The sequence below is a fragment of the Sapajus apella genome, unplaced genomic scaffold (genome assembly GCF_009761245.1).
Source record: "Sapajus apella isolate SASKATOON/1434 unplaced genomic scaffold, GSC_monkey_1.0 scaffold97, whole genome shotgun sequence".
Lineage (NCBI taxonomy): Eukaryota > Metazoa > Chordata > Mammalia > Primates > Cebidae > Sapajus > Sapajus apella.
The window spans coordinates 5,531,356-5,543,793 of NW_022437037.1; the positions used below are offsets into that span (position 1 = coordinate 5,531,356).

At 41.6% G+C, this 12,438-nt stretch overlaps 1 protein-coding gene and 1 pseudogene across 1 annotated transcript in view; both read left to right on the forward strand.

Moving 5' to 3' along the window:
* ABL1 (ABL proto-oncogene 1, non-receptor tyrosine kinase) overlaps window positions 1–12,438 on the forward strand; it is a 159,932-nt gene that overhangs the window by 72,322 nt on the left and 75,172 nt on the right. The window lies entirely within an intron of this gene.
* Window positions 1,134–12,005, forward strand: LOC116536043 (annotated as a pseudogene).

The window sequence follows — 12,438 nt, forward strand, 5'->3', positions numbered from 1 at the left end:
CCCAGATAGGATGCAAGAAAGAAATCAAGTTAACAGGGCCAGGCGCGCGCCAACACGCCTGTAATCCCAGCCCTTTGGGAGGCCGAGGCAGGTAGATCACGAAGTCAGGAGACCAAGACCACCCTGGCCAACATGGTAAAACCCTGTCTGTGTTAAATACAAAAATTAGCCAAGCATGTTGGCGCGCGCCTGTAGTCCCAGCTACTCAGGAGGCTGAGGCAGGAAAATCGCTTGAACCCAGAAGGCAAAGGTTGCAGTGAGCCGAGATTGCACTACTGCACTCCAGCCTGGCGACAGAGCAAGACTCCATCTCAAAAAAGAAAAAGGAAGAAATCAAGTGAACAACAGAATTGTGTTTTCACCCAGGAAGTAGACACCGGGTCCTCTTGGGCTCACTTTGGGAGAAGGCTTACATTTTTGCCAGGACATACCAGGACTCCTTACAGGTTGAGTCTTACAGCCTCCAGGACTTTACTCTAAGCTTCCCATTGCTAATATGTCATTTTTCCTTTCTCATGCCACTGAGTTGTTTGCTCAACTGGAGGATTTTACTTTCTGCCCTTCAGGTGGTCACATGGTAGCTCCCATGATAACATAAGTAAGTCTCGGCAGTGTTGACAGGGACAGGATGACTTTAAGTTCATTCCTCCTCTTCTTCATGCTTTTTTTTTTTCCCTTCCTGTTCTGCCCCTAGTGGTCCTATGAGTCCTTCAGTTCTCCCCATTTCTCCATGACACACCAGGAGCCATGTCAGATGTGATTTCTGACCTGGGACCCTGAATGGCACACGGAGAGGAAGTACTGAATTGGGGTAACGCATAAGAGGGCTTAAGATGCGTGAAAAATGTTGAGTAGGGTATTTCAAGAGATAGTTGAAATAATATAGTACATTTTGTTTATGTCACTGTACTTGGCAAATTTGATCATATGACATCCCATTTGATGTTTTTGAGATGACAGATCGTGTCCCTACTGTAGTGCTAAGATTCTCAGAAAGGTTAAGTGGCTTGCCAGTGATCACTAAGTTAGAAAGTGGCGGAGCCCCAGAACTACCCTTGCAGCCGCTTTCTAGTTTCTAATCAGATGCTTTTTCCCTAACACCATCACTAACACCATCTTGTCTCTATGAAGCGATGGCTTCCAAAATGCCACTAAAGGGTAATACTTTTTAGTTTTGAGATGGAGTTTCACTCTTGTCACCCAGGCCGGAGTGCTATGGTGTGATCTTGGCTCACTGCAACCTTTGGCTCCGAGATTCCAGTGATTCTCCTGCCTCAGCCTCCCGAGTAGCTGGGATTACAGGCACCCACCACCATGCCCAGCTAATTTTTGTATTTTTAGTGGAGACAGGGTTTCATCATGTTGGCCAGACTGGTCATGAACTCCCGACCTTAGGTGATACGCCTTCCTCAGCCCCACAAAGTGCTAGGATTATAGGCATGAGCCACCGTGCCTGGCCAAGGGTAATACTTTTCAATCAGCCAATAAGATTCATATGGAATTTGCTTGTTTTTAGTATTCCTGCCAGTATTGATGGATTTCTTTAAAAGTTTTTTCCATAAATCTATTTGCCCCCACCTCTTCAACTCCTCCAGCATCTGCCCCCTTTCTTCCTTATACATATTGTGAATTCTAACCTGCGCCCCAATCATCATGAGTTTTAAATTGGTGGTATCCATACTAACCAGGATTTCCTGTAATTGGAACATTCTTCACACTTTTGGTATTTGCTGATTCTGTCCTCTCCATGCATTTTAGAAATTTCAGACTGTTTCTTCTGAGAAATAACTAGAGTTGGTGCAAGCTGTGTTGCACATTTTGACTGCAATTTTAGTACTGAGTGTTGCTTGCTTTTTAACAGAGGCTGGTAAACCAAGTTATTGAGTGCAGTTTCAAACCTAAGCCACCACTGTTCCATAGATCAGGGGCCCCCAGCCCCCAGGCCACAGACCGGTCTGTGGCCTGTTAGGAACCAAGCCATATAGCGGGAGGTGAGCAGCACATGAGCAAGTGAAGCTGCGTCTGTATTTACAGCCGCTCCCCATCTGGCTTATTACTGCCTGAGCTCCACCTTCTGTCAGATTTTCACAGGAGCATGAAACCTATTGTGAACAGTGTGTGCGAGGGATCCAGGTTGTGTGCTCCTTATTGGATGAGAATCTAATGCCTGATGCTCCGTCATTGTCTCTTATCACTCCCAGATGGGACTGTCTAGTTGTAGGAAAACAAGCCCAGGACTCCCATTGATTCTACATTATGGTGAGTTGTATAGTTATTATATATTACAATATAAGTAATAATAATAGAAATAAAGTGCACAATAAATGTAATCCACTTGAATCATCCCAGAACCATCCCCCCACCCCCCACCCCCAGTCTGTGGAAAAATTGTCTTCCACAAAAGCAGTTCCTGGTGCCAAAAATGTTGGGGACTGTTGCCATTGAATCATGACACATTGCTATCTTGTTGAGTTAGACATTGCAAGCTGCAACTTTGTAACTGCCTGTAGGTCATTATTTATTTATGTATTTATTTACCTGTGAGCCCACATCCATAAAGTTAGCAGAATATGTCATAGTCAAGAGACTTTGGTTTATGAACCAGCTGATTTAGTTTGCTCACAAGCTTTGGAATAATCTTTTTTTAAAAGCCAAGTTTAAGACACCTTAGACCATAGAAATATGTGTATTTCCTGGTCTGTTCGATCATTTGAAGGCCAGATTTTATCAAAACAAATGAATCACTGTTTTTCCTTTCCTTCATCATTCCTTAATTGGTTTCCAAAATAAAATGATTAGTGGCTGCGTTTCTCAACTGCATTGTTTTGATTACAGTCTTACTAGCTGTATTGGCTGGTACATTGGGAAATGCTTTCATAACTGGCGATCACTGTTGACTGGGTTACATGACTTCATAGAGGCCCAGATTCGTTACTCCAAGAAAGTCTTTGGAGGAGCAAGCTCTTTCTTATGCTTTTGTTACTAAGGGAAAAATATTTTAAATAATGGAATCTTAGTTACAATGTAGGTTTTACTTTTCTTGAGATTTGTGTTCATTTTTAGATATGACAAAGGTGTGCATTTTAGAGTTCCTCTTCCCCCAGGAATAGGGGATTCACTTGGCTTTCAAATGGAGAATATGCTGATTATTTCTGACTGCAGGTTTCTTTTTTCTGGTACCCTCAAAAGTGTGCCGTAAATACCAGGTTAACCTCCCTTTTGCTGTGCATGAGTCCCTTCCCGTTTCTTCAGCACTGCTTGGTGTGAGTGGCATGGAGGCATAAAGCTGGCTGGCCTAGTTAGTGTGACCTAAGTGGTTTCTTGTGAGCATCCACTTGCTCTACAGCTGGGCCTTTTTTCCATTGGTGAACTCCTCCTTGCCTTGCGGTCCTGTAGCTAGTTTGCTACTGAGTATTTCCTTTATAAAACAGGAAGGAATCATTACCCTGATATTATGAAGTGGGTGGTTTTAGAATTCCACTTCAGATGGCACTGACCTTTCCTTAATACAGCTGGTTTCACTTAATACATTTTGTTTAAACAAAGCGTGTTCCTGGAAGTGGTTTCAGAATAGTCTGTTCCCCTTGTAGCTGTTCCATTGCTCTTAATTTTAAAAGTGTTTTGCTGGCAGTATCATACGTGCTTGCACAACAGATTAGAAACTTCTGTTTGAAGTCATCACACTTATAAATTACGCTCTGTCCAGATATGATATATTGATGACTATGTTCAGTAGCTTAAAGATTTTTTTTTTTTTTTTAAGAGATGGGGTTTCACCATCTTGGCCAGGCTAGTCTTGAACTCCTGACCTCATGATCCACCCATCTCGGGCTCCCAAAGTACTGGGATTACAGGTGTGAACCACTGTGCCCGGCCTAGTAGCTTAAAGATTTAAGTGATAACTTTATTTTGCAAAACTGACCAAATTATTTTGTTGCTTAGGTAACTCCCCTTTAAGGAGCTCTGATGTCTAGCAATCTCAATGACAAAACAAATAAAATAGAGAATGAGTGTTTTTCACTTTGTAAACATGAACAGTTCTTAACAAAAAAGCCAGAGCTGGACTAATTAAACAATCAATATGTTTTAAAGTGGAATATATACCTGAATTGAACCTTAGAAAGACTGAAAAAAAGATAAATAAATAAAGTGGGATAGACATATCTTTTTAGGTGTGATACCAAAATATTTAAATTTTAAGAAAGACTGGATAGAAATACAAAATAAGATATTAGTAGTCCTGCTCTGACTTTTCTAAAACAGGTTTATATTACTTTATTTTAAAATGTTTATGAGAGTACCTTTTAAAAATAGGGATTTATAGGCTGGGCATAGTGGCTCATGCCTATAATCCTAGCACTTTGGGAGGCCAAGGCTGCTGGATCACCTGAGGTCAGAAGTTTGAAACCAGCCTGACTAATGTTGTAAAACCCCATCTCTACTAAAAATACAAAATCAGCCAGGCATGGTGGCACATGCCTGTAATCCCAGCTACTGGGGAGGCTGAGGTTGGGGAATTGCTTGAACCTGGGAGGCAGATGTTGCAGTGAGCCGAGACCGTGCCACTGCACTCCAGCCTGGGTGACAGAGTGAGACTCTATCTCAAAAAAAAAAAAAAAAAAAAAAAAAAAAAAAAAAAAAAAAAAAAAAATAGGGATTTATAAAACATATATGCAACACATTGAGAACTTTTTTTTCTAGGCACCATGGCTCACACCTGTAATGCCAGCACTTTGGGAGGTTGAGGCCAGTGGATCACGAGGTCAGGAGTTCAAGACCAGCCTGGCCAAGATGATGAAACCCTGTCTCTACTAAAACTACAAAAATTAGCCAGGCATGGTGGCAGCCCTCTGTAATTCCAGCTACTCGGGAGGCTGAGGCAGGAGAATCGTTTGAACTCAGGAGACACATGTTGTAGTGAACCAAGATCACGCCACTGCATTCCAGCCTGGGCGACAGAGACACTGTCTCAAAAAAAAAAAAAAAAAAAGAACTTTTTGAATAAACTTTAGTTTTGTTATATTCTATCATAGAATTAATTCTTGTCTTTGGAGAAATTACTAATAGGATACTTTTTTGTTGTTTGTTTTTGTTTTGAGACAAGTACTGGCTCTGTCACCCAGGCTAGAGTGCAGTGGCATAGTCTCAGCTCACTGCAACCTCTGCCTCCCAGGTTCAAGCAATTCCCCAACCTCAGCCTCCCCAGTAGCTGGGACTACAGGCATGCACCACCACATTTGGCTAACTTTTATGTTTTTAGCAGAGACAGGGTTTTGCCATGTTAACCAGGCTGGTCTTGAACTCCTAGCCTCAGGTGATTTGCCCTCCTCAGCCTCCCAAAGTGCTGGGATTACAGGTATGAGCCACCAGGCCTGGCTTCTGTATGTAAGTATTAGGTGGTGACTCCATAGAAAATATTTAACAACTTGCTGGTTAACATTTAAATCTTTGTTGCTAAGACCTTTTCTGTGTTTTACAGTGATTCCAAACATGTTCCATATAGGAATAGTTTGCCAAATAGAAGAACATGGGATAATCTTCTTCTCCCATGGCTGATGTGTTATGATTCCAGGTGCACAAATGTGCACATGTTTCCAAGAACATGGACCTGTTCTCAAGTTCAAGCACTGCATCAAGAGACGGCACCATGTGCCTTTTCATTGTTTCCCCCTTTTTCTCTCCCCTTCCCCTGCTTGATTTAATTTCTTCAGCAGGTCAGAATCGATACAGCTTCCAAAAGAAATAGTAGTCGTTGGCAAAGATTAGTTTTTAATTCTTTGTTGTTTTTTTGTTTTTTTTTGAGACAGAGTTTCGCTCTTATTACCCAGGCTGGAGTGCAAAGGCGCAATCTCGGCTCACCCCAACCTCCGCCTCCTGGGTTCAAGCAATTCTCCTGCCTCAGCCTCCCGAGTTGCTGGGACTACAGGGGTGCGCCACCATGCCCAGCTAATTTTTGTATTTTTAGTAGAGACGGGGTTTCACCATGTTGACCAGGATGGTCTCGATCTCTTGACCTTGCGATCCACCCGCCTTGGCCTCCCAAAGTGCTGGGATTACAAGCGTGAGCCACCGCGCCCGGCTAATTCTTTGTTAAATACTTTTTGATTGAAATTGTTTTTATTACAAAGGTAACATTTGCTTATTGAAAAACAAAATAAGAAAAATCTCTTTTTTTTTAATTACTCACTTCACTATTAAGTTTGTTGAATATTCTCTCATACCTTTTTCTCCTGGCTTTTTGAGTGTTTGAGACATGTCTTTCTGCCTTGCAGTTTGGCACTATTGTATCCTACACCCATATATGAAAGTGAAAGCTCTGCTTCTCAGACTACAGTTTAATTTACTTTGTGGACATTATTAACAAAAGGCAGAGAAAGACATTGGACCATAATAAGTGTGGGACTTAGCAAAGCTGTGTTACTGATTGTTATTAAGTATTGCTTGCAGTGGAATCTGTAACATATTCCTGTAAAGTCATTCTGACTATCAAGATAGTGAAAGTGCAGAGGAGGCTTGCCATGAGATTGAGTGGCATTTTCCTGCATGCTTTTTCTGCTTCTTGAAAAGCCTACAGCACTTTGCCATGGTTTCTTATCTGGATGAAATAAGGCACCTGTGCCTTAGTATTCCTACCATGCCTTTGTATTCTATACTTGGCTTTGTTCTCCAGGCCTCTTCCCACAGTAGCAATGGATTTTTTTTTTTTTTTTTGAGATGGAGTTTGGCTCTTGTTTCCCTGGCTGGAGTGCAGTGGTGTGATTTCAGCTCACTGCATCCTCCACCTCCCAGATTCAAGCGATTTTCCTGCCTCAGCCTCCCGAATAGCTGGGATTACAGGCATGTGCTACCATGCCTGACTAATTGTATTTCTAGTAGAGATGAGGTTTCTCCATATTGGTCAGGCTGGCCTCAAACTCCCAACCTCAGGTGATCTGCCTGCATTGGCCTCCCAAAGTGCTGGGATTATAGGCATGAGCCACTGTACCTGCCTGGCCTCAATTATAATTTTTAAAATTTTTGCAGATGCAGATTTATATAAATTGGCAAGTCAGTTCTCATTATCAAATTAACTGGTCAAAGAAAAAAAAACAGATTAACTGGTCAAATATAGATTTACTTTCTGTCAATAAAATTTTAAGCATGTTAACCTGGTATAGCTGTGAGCACCCATGGCCCAGTCATGTTGGCACATAATATTAATCATCACAAAAGTCCTGCCTCAATAGTTGGGAAAAATTAACCCTAGAATAAATGCTACTCTGGTCCTGCTTAGCAAACCTTATGAGTAAGACCAAAAAGATCAAACCATTTCCAAAAAAAAAGCTGAAGAATATTTTTAGAGTTACAAAACTATCCAGGACCCAGTGTGGTAAAATGCACAATGTTTGTCAGCCATTCTAGAATTACTAGGTATGAGCAGAAGTAGTAAAATACAACCAATAACTGACCAGAAATGAGACAGATGATATAAGTAGGACATTACGGACATTAAAGTAGTCATTATAGTTGTATTCCATGTGTTCAAGAAGCTAAAGAAAAGACTGACTGTGTTAAGTAAAGACATGAAAGATGATAGCTGGGTGCCGTGGCTCACACTTGTAATCCTAGCACTTTGGGAGGCCAAGGCGGGTGGATCACCTGAGTTCAGAAGTTTGAGACCAGCCTGGCCAACATGGTGAAAACCCATCTCTACTAAAAATACAAAAATTAGCTGGGTGTGGTAGTGCATACCTGTAATCCCAACTACATGGGAGGCTGAGGCAGGAGAATCACTTGAACACGGGAGGCAGAGGTTGCAGTAAGCCAAGATTGTACCACTGCACTCCAACCTGGGTGACAGAGCAAGACTCCGTCTCCAAAAACAAAAAGAAAAAAGAATGAATGAACTTATTAAGATGAAAAATATACTGAATGAAGACTGTCAGAATAAACATTGCACAAGTAAAGATTTGTGATTTTGAAGAAATTTTTAACCATAGAAACTATCTAAAATGAAACAGATAAAAAAGAAACCCGGAAAAAATACATGAACACAACATAAAGTGAGGGACAACATATCAAGTAGCCAAATGTGTGTGGAATTGGAGTCCCTGAAGGAAGGGAGGCATGAGGGATCAAAAAAAGAGAAAAAAATGGCTGAAAAATTTCCAAGTGTAATGAAAGCAGTAAACACACAGATCCAAGAATCTCAAGGAACTCCAAGCACAGGAAACATGAAGAAAAACTATATACTAAGGCACATCCTAAGCAGATTTCTTAAAACCATGGTTTAAATTGGCCAAAGAGATATATGACATACCTAAGACCTAAGTTCAAGGTAACACCAGATTTCTCATTGGAAACAATGTAAGCCAGGTAACAGTGGAACAATATCTTTAAAGCAAAGAAAGAAAACAGTTGTCTACCTAGAACTCTTTTCTCGGTGAAAATACCTTTCAAAAATGAAGGCAAAATAAGGTCTCTTCCAGACATTAAAAAAAAGAATTTATTACCAGTAGATATTCAGTATAAGTAATATCAAAGGATGTAATTAAAGCAGAAGGAAAATGATATCGGGTAGAAAACTGGAGCTGCAAGGAGTCCAAGGCTGCAGTGAGCCGTGATCTCACCACGCATTCCAGCCTGGGTGACAGAGTGAGACCCTCTGTCTAAATAAACAAATAAAAGAAAACCGGAGAAATAAAAAGAAATGAAGACAATGCAGAGGGTAACTGTGGATAAATACCTAAGATATTTTTTCTTTTTGTTTCAGTCTCTTATTAAAAGATATGGCTTAAAGGTAATTTATACATTGTAGCATTTGTAACTTACATAGAAGTAAAGTTTATGACAATAGCACAAAGACTGGGAGTGGGAGAACGAGTATACTCTTGTAAGCTTTTTACACTACATGTGAAGTTGTGTAATATCAATTGAAGGTAGACTGTGATAAGTTAAAGATGCGTATGATAAACTCTGTAGTAGCAGAGTTATAGCTAATACTTGTCGATAAAAAGTTGTGATAAAAATCTTTAAATAATCCAAAAGATGTCAGGAAAAAAGAAAAAAAAACCGGAAAAGCAAACAGAATAGATGGGACAATAAGAAAGAGCAAGGTGGTAGGTTACAATTCATATCAATAATTAATTCATCACTAAGGGCCGGGCAGAGTGGCCCATGCCTTACTGGGAGGTGGGTTAGGAGGATCATTTGAAGCCAGGAGCTGGAGACCAGCCTTGGCAGCCAAGTGAGACCCCATTTCTATGAAAAAATTTTGTTTTTAATTAGCCAGCTGTGATGGCGTAATTCCACTCAGGAGGCTGTGGTGGGAGGATCACTTGGGCCTAGGAGTTCGAGGCTGCAGTGAGCTATGATCACACCACTGCACTCCAGCCTAGGTGACAGCAAGACTCCATCTTAAAAAAAAAAAAAAAAAATCGGGCCGGGCGCAGTGGCTTACGCCTGTAATCCCAGCACTTTGGGAGGCCGAGGCAGGTGGATCACGAGGTCAAGAGATCGAGACCATCCTGGTCAACATGGTGAAACCCCGTCTCTACTAAAAATACAAAAAATCAGCTGGGCATGGTGGCGCGTGCCTGTAATCCCAGCTACTCAGGAGGCTGAGGCAGGAGAATTGCCTGAACCCAGGAGGCGGAGGTTGCGGTGAGCCGACATCGCGCCATTGCACTCCAGCCTGGGTAACAAGAGTGAAACTCCGTCTCAAAAAAAAAAAAAAATCCTCATTAAAAGCAGAGATTGTGAGATTGAATAAATACCCAAGACCCATTTATATGCTGTCTATGGTTATTCCACTTTGAATATAAAAATACAAATATGTTAAAGGAGTGGAAAAAGATGTTAATATGTTAACATTAATGAAAAGAAAACCTTAGTGGCATATTAAACAAACTGTATTTTAAAATGAAATGTCACCAAGGATAAAGGAGAATTATTTCTTAATAATAAAGGGATAAATTCATCAAGACATGATCTTAAATATTTATGCATGTATTAACAGAGATTCAAAATACAGACTCTTCAAGGAGAAATAAGTCTATAATTATAGTTGAAGGTTTTAACAGCTATCTCAAAAACTGATAGAATAAGTAGACCAAAAAAATCGGGGATATAGAAGATTTGGACAGTATAACCAACTGACTTGATTTAATTGATGTTCAATAAAACATTTTGCCCCTAAACAGCAGAATACACATTCTTTTCAAGTACATATGGAACTATTCCCAAGGCAAATAATTTTCTGGGCCATTTAAAAAGCCTCAGTAGGCTGGGCATGGTGGCTCACACCTGTAATCCCAGCACTTTGGGAGGCCAAGGCGGGTGGATCACCTGAGGTCAGGAGTTAAAGACCAGCCTGGCCAACATGGTGAAACACTGTCTCTACTAAAAACACAAAAAAAATTAGCTGAGTGCGTTAGTGGGTGCCTGTAATCCCAACTACTCAGGAGGCTGAGGCAGGAGAATTCCGTGAACCCAGGATAGGGAGGTTGCAGTGAAAGATTGCGCATCTCCAGCCTAGGCAACAGTGAGACTCAGTCTTGAAGAAAAAACAAGCCTCAGTAAATGTAAGCTGATTCAATTTGTAGAAACTATGATCTCTGGCCACATGGAATTAAATGAAGAATTAATAACAGAAAGGTATCTGGAAGATCTTTCAAATATTTGGAAAATAACATAGTTTTAAATAAATCATGGGTCAAAGAAAAAAATCAAAAGTGAAGTTAGTATCTGGAACTGAATGAAGGTGAAGTGCTACATAAAATCTGTGGGATGGAGCTAAAGGGAAATTTATATAGTACAGATCGCCATCTGACTTATGACGTCTCAATTTACATTTTCCGATTTTCTGATGGGTGTTTCAGGATGTAACCCCATTTTAAGTTGAGCGTTTGTATTAGAAAAGAACAAAAGTCCCATATCAATGACCTTGGAGTCCCACTTTAAGAAATTAGAGAGACGTTCTTCGTCGAGAGTTGCTGCGGCTTCCTCTTCAACTGCTTGGACGGAACCCGGCGCTCGTCCCCACCCTGGCCGGCTGCCCACAGCCAGCTGTCTGTCACCTCCACACCGCACCACCTGACCGTCCCAAGGCCCCCGTCGCCTTTCCAGCGCCACGCAGCCACCGCCGCCGCCACGACCACATCTCCTTCGCAGGTGCGCCAGAACTACCACCAGGACTCAGAGGCCGCCATCAGCCACCAGATCAACCTGGAGCTCTACACCTCCTGTGCCTACCTGTCCATGTCTTAGTACTTTGACCGCGATGATGTGGCTTTCAAGAACGTTGCCAAGTGTTTTCTTCACCAATCTCACGAGGAGAGGGGACACGCCGATGCAGAACCAGCGAGGTGGCCACAGCTTCCTTCAGGATATCCAGAAACCAGACCATGATGACTGGGAGAGCCGGCTGAATGCGATGGAGTGTGCATTACATTAGGGGAAAAAATGTGAATCAGTCACTACTGGAACTGTGCAAACCGGCCACTGACAAAAATGACCCCCATTTGTGTGACTTCATTGAGACACAGTACCTGAATGAGCAGGTGAAATCCATCAAAGAATTGGGTGACCACGTGACCAACTTGGGCAAGATGGGAGCACCCCAATCTGGCTTGGCAGAATATCTCTTTGACAAGCACACCCTGGGAGACAGTGATAATGAAAGCTAAGCTTTAGGCTGATTTCCCCATAGCCACAGGGTGACTTCCCTGGTCACCAAGGCAGTACATGCATATTGGAGTTTCCTTTACCTTTTCTGTAAGTTGTACCAAAACATCCACTTAAGTTCTTTGTACCATTTCTTCAAATAAAGAAATTTGGTACCCCTCCCAAAAAAAGACATTAGAAAAAAAATGAAGACCAGTGAAACCTCAGTTAAGCAGAAGAAAAAGCCAGTGTGGAAATCAAGGAAACAGAAAACAGAAAAACAGTACAGAAATCATGAAACCAAAAACTAGTTATTTGAGAGAACAATAAAACTAATAAACCTCTAACCAGACTGATCAGGGGGGAAAAGGGAAGACAATAATGGTAATATCAGGAATGAAAGAGATGGCATCACACAGATTCTAAATATATTGAAAGTGTAATAAATGAATATTGATCAGCAATCTAAAACACATTCCTTGAATGACACAGACTACCAAAATTCACTCAAGAAGTAACCATCTAGGCTGGGCGCGGTGGCTCACGCCTGTAATCCCAGCACTTTAGGAAGCCAAGGCAGGCGGATCACAAGGTCAAGAGATCGAGACCATCCTGGCCAACATGGTGAAACCCCGTCTCTACTAAAAATACAAAAATTAGCTGGGCAACGTGGCATGTGGTCCCAGCTACTCGGGAGGCTGAGGCGGAAGAATCACTTGAACCCAGGAGGCGGAGATTGCAGTGAGCTGCCTGGCAACAGAACAAGACTCCGTCTCAAAAAAAAAAAAAAAAAAA